At 41.6% G+C, this 16,308-nt stretch overlaps 1 long non-coding RNA gene across 1 annotated transcript; it reads left to right on the top strand.

Moving 5' to 3' along the window:
* The first annotated feature begins 1,231 nt into the window (after positions 1-1,231).
* Positions 1,232-15,986, top strand: LOC140637519 (uncharacterized). Its single transcript, XR_012034613.1, has 2 exons — positions 1,232-1,381; positions 15,741-15,986. It is a non-coding gene; the product is annotated as an uncharacterized lncRNA (long non-coding RNA).
* Positions 15,987-16,308: the final 322 nt, after the last annotated feature.

The following is a 16,308-nucleotide window of genomic DNA, read 5'->3' as shown; positions in this document are numbered from 1 at the left end:
GCCCCCGCAGGCCTGGCCACGCCCCCGCACGGCCTGGCCACGCCCCCGCAGGCCTGGCCACGCCCCCGCAGGCCTGGCCACGCCCCCCGGCGTGGACGCGGGACGGAGGGAGGAAGGGAGGGGAGCATGTACCGCCGCCGCGGGAGGGCGCTTCAGCCGCGGCCGCGAGTCCCCGGCCGGGTGGGGAGGGGAGGGGGGAGGGGAGGGGGGAGGGGGAGCGTGTTCCACGGCGGCGGGACCCCAGGCGGGTGCGGAGGGACAGGGAAGGGACGGGGAGGGACGGGAGGGGAGGGGAGGGGAGGGAGGAGGGGCGTGTTCCACGAAACCGGACGGCGCTCCCGCCGCGCGCGTTTGACCCCGGGTGGGTGGGGTGGGGTGGGGAGGGGAGGGAGGGAGGGAGGAAGGGAGGGAAGAAGAGGGGAGGAGGGGAGGGGAAGAGACGAGAGGGGAGGAGGGGAGGCGGGGCGTGTTCGCGGAAACGGGAGGGCGCTCCCGCCGCGCGCCCCCGGGCGGGGAGGGCGGTCGAGCGCCCCGAGGCGGGTCCGCGTCCGGGGGAGGCTGCAGCCCGGGCGCGGGGCGGGGCGGGGCCGGGGGCGGGGGCGGCGGGGCGAGGGCGCAGGCCGGCCGCCCGCCCCTTTCCCGGGAAGCGCGCCCGCGGGGCCGGGTGACGCCGACCTTCCGTGACCTTGCCCGGCGCTCCCGGGCCCCTCGGCCGCCGCCGTCCCGCGGAGCTGCCCCGCGCGCCCTCGGCCTGCCCTCGGCCTGCCCCGGGTCGGGCCGCTGCTGCGGGGCCTGCGGCGCGGGGTCGCGGCTTCCCGCCCAGGCAGCCGCCCGCCTCCCGTAGTGCGCGGGACTTGCCTTTTTAATCGCCACCGTCCCGGGTTGGGGTGGATCCCTCCCCGCTACATCTTGTTAACTTGCTAAACAATCTTTTTTTTTTTTCTTTTTTCCTGCAAATGCCCTGCAGGCCAACCGCAATCCCATTTTTTTAATCCGGTGCGTTGCTCCGCCAGGCCTGCGGGTTGCACCGCTTTTGCGGAGGCCAGGCACGAGGAAGAAGCGGAAGAAGCGTAGTTTAGGGCCAAATTCCAAGTTACAAGCACCGGGGAAACTCGGAAAAGGGAGAACTCGGTTTGTCCAGGAATCCCCCAAGAAAGCCTTCAAAGACCTGGGCAAAGCAGAGGACTGTTAAAGAAGGGTAGGATGGGGGGGTGGGGGGGAGATGGGTATAATAGGACTAATGCACCTCTGAGTTCTATTATTCTGAACATTTTTCGAGACGATGAAGATGCACAAGAAGATACAAAATCACCCTTGTGCTCATCACGTGGATTTAAACTGTTCCTGTCCACGCGCATGTGGAATTTAGGAAGCAAAACAGGTGAACACGGGGAAAAATAGTTGTTACTTTTGTCATGATTGTTTTATTTATGTGAGTGTTTGGTGTCATTTTGTTTTTGTCAGAATCCTAAATTGAAACATTAAGATACTTCACTTATAAACAGACTTTAGGGCAGCCGCGGTGGTTCAGCGGATTAGGGCCTCCTTCGGCCCAGGGCGTGACCCTGGAGACCTGGGATCGAGTCCCACCTGGGGCTTCCTGCATGGAGCCTGCTTCTCCCTCTGCCTGTGTCTCTGTCTCTCTCTCTCTCTGAATAAATCAATAGATCTTTAAAAAAAAAAGTAATCTTTACACTCCCCTACAATAAAGTATTTTTTTTCTTTAAGAAACAAAGCCAATTATCCTGAAGAATACCTATTTCTGAGTTGTCTGATTGTATTCATTTTTGCTCCTAAACCTTGTATCTTCTATAAACAGCAAGTTCCTGGAGGCTTCGGTAGCTTGCATCAAACATTTCACAAGGAAAATTTTTTTTTTTTTTTTTTTTTTTTTTTTTTTTTTTTATGATAGAGAGAGAGGCAGAGACATAGGCAGAGGGAGAAGCAGGCTCCATGCAGGCAGCCCAACGTGGGATTCGATCCCGGGTCTCCAGGATCGCACCCTGGGCCAAAGGCAGGCGCTAAACCGCTGCGCCACCCAGGGATCCCCACAAGGATGTTTTTTAGGTCCACTGTGTGATGTCGGGTTTATCTCACTGTTAGTAACAATAAGTTTGATCATTTGATTTTTTAGAAAAGATTTCTTTATTCATGAGACACACACAGAGAGAAGCAGGCTCCCTACAGGGAGCCTGGTGTGGGACTCAATCCTGGAACTTGATCCTGGGAATCCATCCTGGGGCTCAATCCTGGGACTTCCAGGATCATGCCCTGAGCCAAAGGCAGAGCTTAACCACAGAGCCACCCAGGCACCCCTGGTCATTTGATTAACACGCTGACAGCTCTGTTGTAAAGGCATGTTGTTCTCTTTGCAATTAAGTAATCTACGTATTTCTATTCAATATCATGCCAAATAGTATTTCTAAATATTGCTCACATGGTGGACATGGAATCAGCTCTCAAGAAACACTTTTTAAATTGGACACTGTTCACAAAACTTTGACTATATTTTTAGGTGAAATGATTCAAATAGCCTGCCAATGTTACTTCATCCCTTGCCATCGCTTCCTAACTAATGGGAATATGACTTTAACCTGGTGGTTAGGTGGTTCTTAACCTGGGACCCTTGAATGAGCTTTAGGTAAAAGAATCCTTTGGAGGTAAGTGGAAAATTTGATATGTATGCATACATTTCTGAGGAGAAAATGCTCACAGAGGAGAGTAAGAGTATATGAGATGCTGATAGTGTAGTCGATGTGATGGAGAGAGTTGTTGGAGGTTTTCTTCACATTGTTTTTGTTGCCCAATGAAATCAGAAAAAAGGTTATCAGAGAGTGAGGAAATGTTGGAAATTTGAAAAGTGGAAAGAATGAAAAATTATAATAGTACGGACACTCTTTCGTCAGACTTTCCGGATCCAAGGTCAAGAGTCAGACACTCAACTGAAGTGAGCCATCCAGGCACCCTAGAAAAGGAATTTATAATAATAATACCTCTGCCAGGCCTTTGGGAGTCCTTTAAGGCTTTATCAACCTTCACATTGAAAAACCAGTTCCCTTCCCATGACCCTTGTTTTCAGAGCAAAGATCACACTTAAAAATTGCTGATCCCACTTTAAACACTAGATGTAGCTATTTGGCTTAGATCCCAGGAACTAATATTTTATGGTGAGTTTTTTCTCCTAAAGACCTCTTCTACACGTGAAAGATTAATCTGTATATTCCTGGGTTTTGTTTTTGTTTTTTTAACCTGCCGGCTCAGAAATTTAAAATGATCAATTTTTGCCAAATAAGAATAGGATGTAAATTCAGATTCTCATTTGGACCACAATAGGTAAAGGAGCTAAGATTCACCAAAAGGTAAAACCAGTCTTTACTTCCTAGTGTATATTCCTCAAGCCAGAAAATAAAAACATGTAAAGGGACAGGGTAGGATTTCTTGGGTCCTCGGAACTGATAGAAGGATGAAGAGAATGCTTGTAAGACCAGATTAGGTGCACAGTGCTTAGTAAATGTTACCTTCCCAGGGAAATCAAGGAGTGGAGCACAGTCCAGAGCTAGAGGGAGAGGACTATCATTGACAGATTTCTTTTCTTTTCTTTTCTTTCTTTTCTTGTCTTTTTCTTTTCTTGTCTTTTTCTTTTCTTTTCTTTTCTTTTCTTTTCTTTTCTTTTCTTTTCTTTTCTTTTTTTTAGGATTTCATTTATTTATTTGACAGAGAGGCAGAGAGCTGCGGGAATGACAGGCAGAAGGAGGGGAGAAGCTGCCTCGAGGAGCAGGGAGCCTGATGTAGGGCTCATCCCAGGACCTTGGGATTATGACCTGAGCCACCCAGGTGTCCCTATCCTTGGCAGATTTAAAAAAGAAGCTGAATATACCTCAGCCTGAGCAGCAGTCCTAATGGAATTCTTACTTAGGCCAGAAGTCAGGGCAGCATGGTCACAAAAGGTGATCACATGTAAGGTGACTATCAGCAAGGGCCACTTGTACATACCTGGTTTGTGAGCTAATTTCAGCAGGAAATTAGTCTACTAGAGATGTCAAGTACTGGCTTCTGTCCTAATACCATCCCTTTTTTTGGAAGTCTGCCCTGCCCGCAGTTTGTGTTTGCAAAACAGTTGTGTTCTGCTTTGAATGTGTGGACCTTCCTGCCTCTTGACCACAGTCGTTTGGACCAAAAGATGGGCAGTCTGACGTTAAAGGAAGTCAGTTCATGAGCTGATCAGTTTATCAATGGCCTGGTACAAAAAGATGAATTTAGCTAGTCGGGTTGCCTGTCTGGGGAATTTGAATCAAACAGAGAAAGAGGTATTTGTTGGTAGTGGGCCAATGGGCAATCCAATTAGCTCATTACGTTCATGTGCAAGTTAAAAGTTCTAGAAGAACACAAACCCTGAGCGTTGGAAACCAATGGGTAGAGGAAAATGGAATTCCCATGAAAGGGAGGCAAATAAAAATATCACGTCTTCAGGGCACCTTAGTGGCACAAAGTGTCCAACTCTTGGTTTTGGTTCAGGTCTGATCTCAGGGTCATGAGACAGAGCCCAAGTTGAGCCCTGTGTTGGACTCAGCTCAGAGTCCATTTGAGTTTCTCCCTTTCCCTCTGCCCTTATCTTCATGTGAGTGCACAGACATTCCCTCTCAAAAAAATAAATCTTAAATAAAAAGATCAGATAGCCAACCTCAGACCTTCAGATAGACATTATTAGACTAGTTCTTTCCAGCACCTGCCTTCCAGTGCAGTTGTCATTAGGTCCTATGGTACTTAGGTGCCTTGTCCAGGTTCCATAAAATCCAGTGTATTTGTATAGGAAAATTCCTTAAAATCGGCTAAGCAGGTCTTATACTTCCTTATAACCAGAAAAACCAGAAACCATTTCTCTTTTTCCAGAGAGCTATGCTAATCAAGCTAAATTGTACTTATCTATATTCTTGTTATATAAACTCCTTTGTTGCTATATTTTGGGGCTCTTATTTAGCAGCTTTATTAAGGTATAATTGATGTACAATTAATTCACATTTAAATTGTACAAGTTGATGAGTTGATGACATATTTATACATCTATGAAACCATCACCACAGTCAAGATAGCAAACATTTTCATCACTCCAAAGTTTCCTTATGCCCCTTTGTAATCCATCTTCCTCTTTATTCCTGTTCCCAGGCAACCACTGATCTATTTTCTGATACTGTATATCAGTTTATATTATTTTACAGAATTTCATATAAATGGAATCATATATTATGTACTCTTTTCTGGCCAGCTTTCATTTACCACAGATTTGAGAGTCTTTTTTTTTAAAGGGTTTACTTTTTTAAAAAAAATATTTTTTTATTTACTCATAAGAGACAGAGAGAGAGAGGCAGAGACACAGGCAGAGGAAGAAGCAGGCTCCTTGAGGGGAGCCTGATGTGGGACTTGATCCCAGGACCCCCGGATCACACCCTGAGCCACCCAGGCATCCCCACAACCTTGGGATTCATTCATATTTAGAGTATCACTAGTTTGGTTTTGGTTTTGTTTTTTGCTGAGTAGTATTTCTTTGGATATAGCACAGTTTATTGATAGACATTTAGGTTGTTTCCAATCTGGTACTGTTATAAATCAAACCACTGTAAATATGTGTCTGCAGAACCAGACACTAATGTAATAGAAAATAAGTGGTTGAATCAACAAAATCAAAAGCTGACTCTTGAAAAAAATAGTAAAATAGATGTGCCTTTACCAAGACTGATAAATGTTTAAACTATTTTAGAAATTATAGGTGATAATTATGGATTTAGGAAGATTAAAAAATTATTTTTAGTAGAGATTTTAAAATATCACAAGAAAATGCTTATAATGAGTTTTATGCCTCCTTTCTGGGCTCCCGCTTGCCATGGTGGCAACCTTGATATGCAGAATGATGGCCGTGAGCTTATGTACTTGTACCTCCCCCAGCAACCGTATCATCAGCTCAGAGGACCACCCATCCAGCCAGATAAGCATGGCTGAAGTTGACAAGGTGACAGGCAAGTTCAATGGCCAGTTTCAAGCCTCCACTATCTAGGAGGGGCCATTCCCAGGATGGGTGAGTCATATGTCTCCATTCTCTGACTGGTTGGGGCCAAGGCATTGTTTCAAAGAACTTTTGACTGGAGAGGATCACGGATGTGAGATAGTTGTCACAAATCAATAATAACCCCACCCCCAAAGAGTTTTATGCCAATGCATTTAGAAACAGACAAAACATACCTTTCTAGAACTATGCAGATATCAAGAAGAAAAAAATTATACCAAGAGGAAAGAAATAAAAACCTGGAATAGAACATTATCCACCCTCTGAACTATCCTACCTCCAGATGGTTTGTAATAATTCTTTGCTATGTAAATATTTTGAATCTGTAATTCAACATATGGTTCCCATAAGTTTAGCTTTTCTAAATATGATATATTTTTCAAAAAATTTTTTTTATTAGAGACACCTGGGTGGCTCAGGGGTTGAGCATCTGCCTTCAGCCCAGGTGTGATCCTGGAGACCCCGGATCGAGTCCTGCATCAGGCTCCCTGCAGGGAGCCTGCTTCTCCCTCCACCTGTGTCTCTGCCTCTCTCTGTGTGTCTCTCATGAATAAATAAATAAATAAAATCTTAAAAAGTATTTTTTTTATTAAAATAGTTCTTAGAGTCTCAGAATTTACTTTTATCTAATATTTTACCTAATCTAAGGAGCAAGGATCCAAAGTGATAGCAGCAGCCTTCTGGAGAACGAATTAGGGCAAGGCCAGCTGGATTTGGGTGGACTATTGCCTTTAGTTTGGAATATGCGGCTTATAGAGTCCACAGCTGAGCCAGGTTGTTATGGAAGGTTGATATTTGTCAAAGAGATTACCTGTCAAGGGGATTATCAGTGAGTGAATTATATGTCGCTGACAGGACAATTATAAAAGGATAGCCAGAGTCTTCAACTGAGAATCAGTTTTAACTTCCCAGAGAGCTGTGTATATTTGGTTATAGAGATGAAGAGTCATTGACTGTAACCAGGGAGGTCTCATGGATTCAGAAACTCTAAGAGTAAGGTTATAAGTGCCTGAGCCACTGGTATGTCAAAATCATAGTGCAAACAAACCTTATCAAGATCAAAGGACTAACAAAGGCAAGTTTAGGTGAAGGCAAAGTACTAAGAACAAGGAAGATAGTGGAACCGGCACGATGGCCAGTTGTTTTGACAAAGTCTAAATCGACTTATTTTCAAAATAAGAAAGATTCATCTGATTATAAGTACTTACTAATTATTTAAAAATCTCACAAAGGTAAGTATAAGGAAGAAAATAAGCAATGGTTAAAGTTAATATTTTGGTGTGTGGCTTTTAGGTTTTTCTCTGTGCATAGAACACATATATACTCCTAATCTTTTCTTTTACAAAGTTGGATTTTATTACGTATATAATTTTGTACCTACATTTTAGAAATGCAATGGGAGAGGCAAGATGGTGGAAGAGTAGGGGTCTTTGTTTCACCTGGTCGCCTTAATTTAGCTAGAAAACTATCAAATCATCCTGAACACCTAGAAATTCAACCTAAGGTGTAAGGAAAGCACAGCTGGAATGCTGCAAATAGAAAAGTGACCACTTTTTGCAAGGTAGAAGTGCAGAGAAGAGAAACGGAGGGGGTATATCAGAAGTTAAATGAGTGGGGGAGGGAGCCTTGGTAATACAGTCCTGGGGATCAAAATGAGGACTTTTTAGAAATCAGCTGCTGTGAACAACTTCCCTGCCTGAAAGGTGCTCAGGGGTGAAGCAGGTCAGAGTCACAGGTGGGGCAGTGGGTGGGGAGGGGTCAGTATTCCTAGAGGCACAGGAAGGACAGAGGTGCCTCAGCTGGCACAGTTCCCAAGCTTGGGGCGAGGAAACAGGTTTAGATCAGTGAGCTCCTGAATCAGGAAAACATTCAGCTTGTTCTTTTTTTTTTTTTTAAGATTTATTTATTCATGAGAGACAGAGACGCAGGCAGAGGGAGAAGCAAGCTCCCCACACGGAGCCCGATGTGGGACTCAATCCAGGATCCTGGACCGCCACCAACTCACCCCCGCCCCCCACCCTGCCCCGAGCCAGAGGCAGACGTTGAGCCACCCAGGCGTGCCAGGTTCAGCTTGTTGCCATAAAGCTTGAAACTTGGCCAGATTGGGTAACTGCTCTCCGTGTTGGGTCCCTGCAAAGCACTGGATTGCAGCAACCCTCTGCCTTCCTCTGGGAGAGGCAGAGGGGGTGCTCATTAGGCCCGGTGAACACTCTCCAAGCCAGGGGCCTATAATGGACAGAAGTGGGGCGACCCTCTGCTTCCTCCAAGAAGGGCAGAGAGGGGGTGCACCTGAGCAGGCAAAGGCTCTCCCTGCTGGAGGCCTACAAATGGCACAAATCAGTGTCTCTGCCTGCGCCTGGGGGGGGGGGCGGGGGATCTGAGTGGCCTGGCCCCATAGGAGTCTGTGAGCTTGGGTGCTCACCAAGATCTCTCGGCTCCAGACCTGCAGATCCAGACACGGTCATGTTTTTTTTTTCCTTTCACCCTCAAAAGAAGTGCTGAAAGATTTCAGGGAACAAAAACCTCATGCAACAAACAGCTTATACTGAGCCTTGCCCCCTGGCCAGAGGTGGTGCAACTCCACCCAGGCACAGACCCATAAGAATTAGCACAGCAGGCCCCTCCCCAAGAGGACCAGCTGGACGAACAGGAGAACAGCAAAGTTTAATGACCAAACAGGACTGGAAAACCAGGACTAGAGGAAAATAGTATATAGAAGTTGAGGGTTTTTTCTTATGATTCATTTATTTTTCAACTTAAAAATTTTTAAATTTTTCCTGTCTCAGCTAGTTTATTTTATCAACTTTTTGTCTTTAAGCCTTTTCTTTTTTAACTTTCATATTTTACAATTACATGTTATAGATATATTCTTCATTTTTGGCTTCCTTTCACTGTATTCAATTTTATTTTTGCATATATATGTATATATTTTGCATATATATGTATATATGCAAAAATATTACATATATTTAATATTTGCTTTCTTTATAGTTTTGGAATTTAGCATCTTCTAACACACAGATCAAAATACACTCAGGACCAAGTGGATAACCCTGTTTTGCACACTCTGTGAGATTATATTCTCTCTCTCCTCCCCCTTCCCCAACTTTTTTTGTTTCTCTTTTTTAAAATTTCTTTTTATTTTTCTTTGTCTTTTTTCTTTTATTTATTAGTTCCTGATCTCTTTGGAATAGTCTAGTGTATATTTTGCTTGGGTCATGGTTAATATTTTTGACTGCTTGTTCGTACAACCATTCTGCACTGGCCAAAATGACTAGAAAGAGGAATTGACAACAAAAGAATGAACTGAGGTTAATACTCTCTGCTACAAATCTAATAGATATGGATTTAAGTAAAATGTCAGAGATGGAGTTAGGATTACAATTATGAAGTTACTAGTTGGGATTGAAAAAAGAATAAAAGACTCTAGAGATTCTCCTGGTGCAGAAATGAGATCTAATCAGGCCGAAGCTAAAAATATTCTGAGATACAGTCTAAACTGGATACTCTAACAGCTAGTGTAAATGAGGCAGAAGAGATAATAAGTGACATAGGAAGGGTGCCTGGGTGGGTCAGTGGTTGAGCATCTGCCTTCAGCTCAGGACGTGATCCTGGCATCCTGGGATCGAGTCTCACATCAGGTTCCCCACAGGGAGCCTGCTTCTCCATGTACCTATGTCTCTGCCTCTCTCTGTGTCTCTCATGAATAAATACGTAAAATCTTAAAAAAAAAAAAAGTGACATAGGAGACAAGTTGATGGAAAGGAAAGAAGCTAAGTAAAAGAGAGAAAAACAACTAAAACCCCCTAAGGAGAAGCTCTGAGAAATAAGTGATATTTTGAGAAAAAAGAAAAATAACATCCAAATTATTGGAATTCCTGAGGGTGTAGAGAGAGACAGGACCAGAAGATAATTTGAACAAGTCATAGCCAAGAACTTCACTAATCTGGGGAAGGAAACAGGCATTCATATCCAAGAAGTAGAGAGGACCCCTCCCAAAATCAATAAAAGTAGATCAACACCCTGACATATAATAGTGAAGCTTGCACATTTCAGAGATAAAGAAGGAGAAAATCCTGAAAGCAGCTCAAGACAAGAGATTCCTAACATACAGAGAAACAAATAATCAGATTAACAGCAGACCTATTCACAGAGACCTGGCAGGCCAGAAAGGGCTTGGATGATATATACAGGGAACTAAATGGGAAAAACATGCAGCCAAGAATACTTTATCCAGCAAGGCTGTTGTTCAGAATAAGAGAGAGAAAAAGCTTCCAGGATAGGCAGAAACAAAAAATATGTGACCACCAAGCCAGCCCTACAGAAAATATTAAGGGGCACCCTGTAAGTGGAGAGGGAACCCAGAAAAACAGGCAATCTGCAGAAACAGGGACTGCACAAGTAATACCATGGCATTAAATTAATATCTTTCAACAGTTATTCTGAACATGAGTGGGCTAAATGCTCTAGTCAAGAGACATAGGGTATCAGATTGGATAAAAAAGCAAGACCCATCCATAAGCAATCTACAAAAGACTCATTTTAGATCTAAAGACTCCTTCAGACTGAAAATGAGGGGGTGGAGAACAATTTACCATGCAAATGGTCCTCAAAAGAAAGCAGGGGTAGCAATCCTCATATCAGATAAATTAGATTTTAAACCAAAGACTGTAGTAAGAGATGAAGAGGGACACTATATCATACTTAAAGGGTCTATCCAACAAGAAGACCTAACAATTATGAATATTTATGCCCCTAATGTGGGAGCAGCCAATTATATCAACCAATTAATAACCAAAGTAAAGAAACACATAGATAATAATACCTTAATAGTAGGAGATTTCAACACTCCACTCTCAGCAAAGGACAGATCATCTAAGCAAAAGTTCAACAAAGAAACAATGTTCTTGAATGACACACTGGACTAGATGGACTTCACAGATACATACAGAACATTCCATCGTAATGCAGTGACATACACGTTCTTCTCAAGTACACATGGAGCTTTCTCCAGAATAAACCACACACTGGGTCGCAAATCAGAGCTCAACCGATACCAAAAGATTGGTATTCCCTGCACATTTTTGGGCCACAATGTTTGCTTTGAAATTTGAACTCAAGAGGAAATTTGGAAGGAACTCAAATGTTTGGAGGTTAAAGAGCCTCCCACTAAGGAATGAATGGGGTCTACCAGGAAATTAGAGAAGAATTAAAAAGATTTTTGCAAACTAATGAAAATAAAGGCACAACTGTTCAAAACCTTTGGGATACAGCAAAGGTGGTCTGGAGATGGAAGTTCATTTCAATACAAGCCTGTCTCAAAAAATTTAGAAAAATCTCAAATCCACAAGGTAACGTTACACCTAAAAGAGATTGAGAAAGAACAGCAAATAAAGCCTAAACCGAGCAGGAGAAGAGAAATAATAAAGATTAGAACAGAACTCAATGAAATAGAGGAGAAGAATAGTAGAACAGATTAACAAAACTAGGAGCTGATTTTTTTGAAAGAATTAATGAGATAGATAAACCCCTAGCCAGACTTATTAAAAAGAAAAAAGACTCGGACACCTGGGTGGCTCAGCAGTTAAGCATCTGTCTTTGGCTCAGGGCATGATCCTGGAATCCTGAGGTTGAGTCCCACATGGGGCTCTGTGCATGGAGCCTGCTTCTCCTTCTGCCTATGTCTCTGCCCCCTCCCTCTCTCTCTGTGTCTCTCATGAATAAATAAATAAAATATTTAAGAAAAAGAAAAAAAGACTCCATAAAATCATGAATGAAAAAGGAGAGATCATGACAAACACCAAGGAAATACAAATGGTTTTAAGAACGTATTATGAGCAATATATACCAACAAATTAGGCAATCTGGAGGAAATGGATGCATTCCTGGAAACTTATAAACTACCAAAACTGAAGCATGATGAAATAAGAAACCTGAACAGACAAATAACCAGCAAGGAAATTGAAGCAGTCATCAAAAACCTCCCAGGAAACGAATCCAGGGCCAGAATTCCCAGGAGAATTCTACCAAACATTTAAAAAAGAAATAATACCTATTCTACTGAAGCTGTTTCAAAAGAGAAATGGAAGGGAAACTTCCAAACTCCATTCTATGAGGCCAGCATTACCTTGATCCCCAAAAAGACAAAGACCCCTTCAAAAATAATTACAAACCAATATCCCTGACAAAAATGGATGTCAAAATACTCACCGATAGGATCCAACACTAGATTAAAGGATTATTCACTACCACTAAGTGTAATTTATTCCTGGGCTGTAAGAGTGGTTCAACATTTGCAAATCAATCAGTGTGATAGATCACATAAGAAAAGAAAAGAAAAGAAAAGAAAAGAAAAGAAAAGAAAAGAAAAGAAAAGAAAAAGAAAACAAAAGAACCATATGATCCTCTCAACTGATGCAGAAAAGGCATTTGACAAAATATAGCACCCTTTCTTGGTTAAAACTCTCAAAGTGTAGGGATAGAGGGAACATACCTCAATATCATAAAAGCCATCTATGAAAAGTTCACAGTGAATATCATTCTCAATGGGGGAAAAACTGAGAGCTTTTCCCTCAAGATCAAGAACACAACAGGGATGCCCACTCTCAGCACTGTTGTTCATCATAGTGCTAGAAGTCATAGCCTCAGCAATTAGATAACAAAAAGAAATAAAAGGCTTTCAAATTGGCAAAGAAGTCAAACTCACTCTTTGCAGATGACATGACACTGTATATGGAGAACCCAAAAGATTCCACCCCCAAATTTTTAGAAGTCCTACAGCAATTCAGCATCGTGGTAAGATACAAAATCAATGCACAGAAATCAGTGGCATTTCTATACACTGATAATGAAACTGAAGAAAGAGAAAATAAAGAATGAATCCCATTTAACTTGCACCAAAAACCATAAGATACCTAGGAATAAACCTAATGAAAGAAGTAAAGGATCTATACTCTAAAAACTACAGAACACTGATGAGTGAAATTGAGAAAGACACAAAGAGATGGAAAAACATTCCATGCTCATGGATTGGAAGAATAAATATTGTGAAAACATCTGTGCTACCCAGAACAATCTACACATTCAATGCAATCGCTATCAAAATACCATGGACTTTTTCACAGAGTTGGAGCAAACAATCCTCTAAGATTTGTATGGGAACAGAAAAGACCCTGAATAGCCAGAGGAATGTTGAAAAAGAAAACCAAAGCTGGGGGCATCAAAATGCCTGACTTCAAGCTATATTACAAAGCTATGATCATCAAGACAGCATGGTACTGGCACAAAAACAGCACATAGATCAGTGGAACAGAACAGAGAACCCAGAAATGGACCCTCAACTTTATGGTCAACTAATCTTTGACAAAGCAGAAAAGACTATCCACTGGAAACAGGACAGTCTCTTCCATAAATGGTGCTGGGAAAATTGGACAGCCACATGCAGAAGAATGAAACTGGACCAATCTTTTACACCAGACACAAAGATAAACTCAAAATGATTGAAAGATCTAAATGTGAGACAAGAATCCATCAAAATTCTAGAGGAGAACATAGGCAACAACCTTTTTGACCTCAGCCACAGCAACTCTTGCAAGACATGTCTCTAAAGGCAAGAGAAACAAAAGCAAAGATGAACTATAGGGACTTCATCAAGATAAAAAGCTTCTGCACAGAGAAGGAAACAACCAACAAAACTAAAAGACAACCTACAGAATGGGAGAAGATACTTGCAAATGATGTATCAGATAAAGGGCTAGTGTCCAAAATCTATAAAGGACATATAAAACTCAATACCCCAAACTCAAAAAATCCAGTCATGAAATGGGCAGAAGTCATGAACAGAAGACCTACATATGGCAAACAGGCACATAAAAAAATGCTCCGTATCACTTGTCACATGGGAAATACAAATAAAAACCACAATGAGATACTACTTTACACTGTTGAGAATAGCTAAAATTAACAAGATAGGAAACAACAAATATTGGCAGGGATGTGGAGAAAAGGGAACCCTTTTATACCTTTGGTGGGAACGCAGACTGGCGTAGCCACTCTGGAAAACAGTATGGAGGTTCCTCAAGAAGTTAAAAATAGAGCCACCCTATGACGCAGCAATTGCTCCACTGGGTATTTACCTCAAAGATACCGATGTAGTGTAATGACGGGACACCTGCACCCCAAGGTCCATAGCAGCAATGTCCAATAGCCAAACTGTGGGAGGAGCCACGATGTCCTTTGACAGATGAATGGATAAAGATGTGCTATATGTATACAGTGGAATATTAGCATCAGAGAGGATGAATACCTACCATTTACATCAACGTGGATAGAACTCAAAGATATTATGCTAAGTGAAATAAGTCAGTTGGAGAAAGGCAATTATCATATGGTTTCACTAGTGTGGAATATGAGAAATAGAGCAAGGGACCATAGGAGAAGGAGGGGAAACTGAACGGGGAAAAATCAGAGAGAAAAACAAACCATGAAAGATTTAACTCTGGGAAACAAACTGAGGGTCGCAGAAGGAGAGGTGGCTGGAGGATGGGGTGGCTGGGTGATGGGCATTAAGGAGGGCACGTGATGTGATGAGCACTGGGTATTATATGTTAGCAAATTTAATGAAAAAAATTTTAATACAAAAAATGTAATAGATCATGAATATTTTTATATGAATATATAATTGTTATCATTTATAGTGTTTCCATCACTTATATGCTACATATAACTTTTTTAAAAAGTAATTTATTTATTTGAGAGAAAGAGTGAGTAAAAGAGAGCAAGCAAGCAAGAGTCCTAGCAGGAGGAATGAGCAGAGGGAGAGGGAGAAGCTGACTCCTCACTGAGCAGGAAGCTTGATATGGGGCCTGATCCCAGGACCCTGGGATCATGATTTGAGCTGAAGGCAGATATTTAGCTGACTCTGCCACTCAAGCGCCCCTGTTAAATATAACTTAATTTTCTAATTCCATATTGTTGTACATGTAGATTAATGTTTTCACTCATATAAGCACTGGCATAATAGCAATTTTAAACTGGCATCACTGTGTACTTGTCCAATTACTTCCTTAGTGTGTATTCCTGAGAGTCATGTACTTCCTCAGTAAAGAGAATAATAAACATTTTAAAGAATTTTGATATAATTTCTTTTTTTTTAAAGATTTTATTTATTTATTCATGAGAGGCACAGAGAGAGAGAGAGGCAGAGACACAGGCAGAGGGAGAACAGGCTCCCTGTGGGGAGCCCGATGGGGGACTTGATCCCAGGCCCCTGGGATCACACCCTGAGCCAAAGGCAGATGCTCAACTGCTGAGCCACCCAGGCATCCCTAATTTCTTATATATATAATGTTTGGTCAGTTTACATTCCCACTAGCCTTGTCAAAACCAAAAATAATATTATTGAGAGTAATAATAGCAAACATCTATTAAATAATTACCAAGTGCCAACCACATGTCAAATAATTTGTTACTAACTTTAATCAATAGCAATTTCTTCCCAGCCTTGCTTATTTTTAGTCTTTGACAAATTAATAGATGAAAATTTGTAGCTAATTCTAGTTTGCACGTTTTGATTAATGATTATATTGGATATCTATATGTATTAATTAATCTGTTTAACCTTTTGATATTTTTCCATTGGAGTAATATCTTTCTTTTGATATTTCTGTTCTTTTTTTCCCAGGCATATATTTGGAAACCCTTTACGTGGCCTACTCTTCAGTTTTCAGAAAAGTGGCAAGACAATAGGACTTTCATGATAAAATCATAGAAGATTATCAAGTTAAAACAGAAGGGACCTTTTATTAGTTTGTCATTAGCTATGTTTATTTTTTAATTTTTTTATTAGTTATGTTTAAAAAAGTTCCATTATTATACACATTATTTTCTGTATGTACATATTAAAAATGTGATCAGTTTTCTGTTACCATATTATGTGAAAAAAACTGGTCAGATTCTCACCAGAATTTGAAAGTATGTCTGGAATAGTCAGGCTAAACTTATAGAATTGGTAGCAAACATAAAATTTATTTAAGGTATCCTGGGGAGCACCATAAAGATATAAGCTGAGTCATCCTCCAGAAAAGCTGTAGCTGAGATATAATAAGAAGCTTATGTAATTGCCAATTGAGAAACATTCCACATGTACTAGATGCTGTGGACAGCAACTAGAAGTTCAAAAGAAAAGGAAAACAAGGTATTTTATCAATCCAGTAGAAGAGAAAAAGAAAAAGAGAAAAGGTTGGTAAATG

This window comes from Canis lupus, chromosome 8 (genome assembly GCF_048164855.1).
Source record: "Canis lupus baileyi chromosome 8, mCanLup2.hap1, whole genome shotgun sequence".
In the NCBI taxonomy this organism is placed as follows: Eukaryota; Metazoa; Chordata; class Mammalia; order Carnivora; family Canidae; genus Canis; species Canis lupus.
This window is presented reverse-complemented; position numbering and strand designations above follow the sequence as displayed.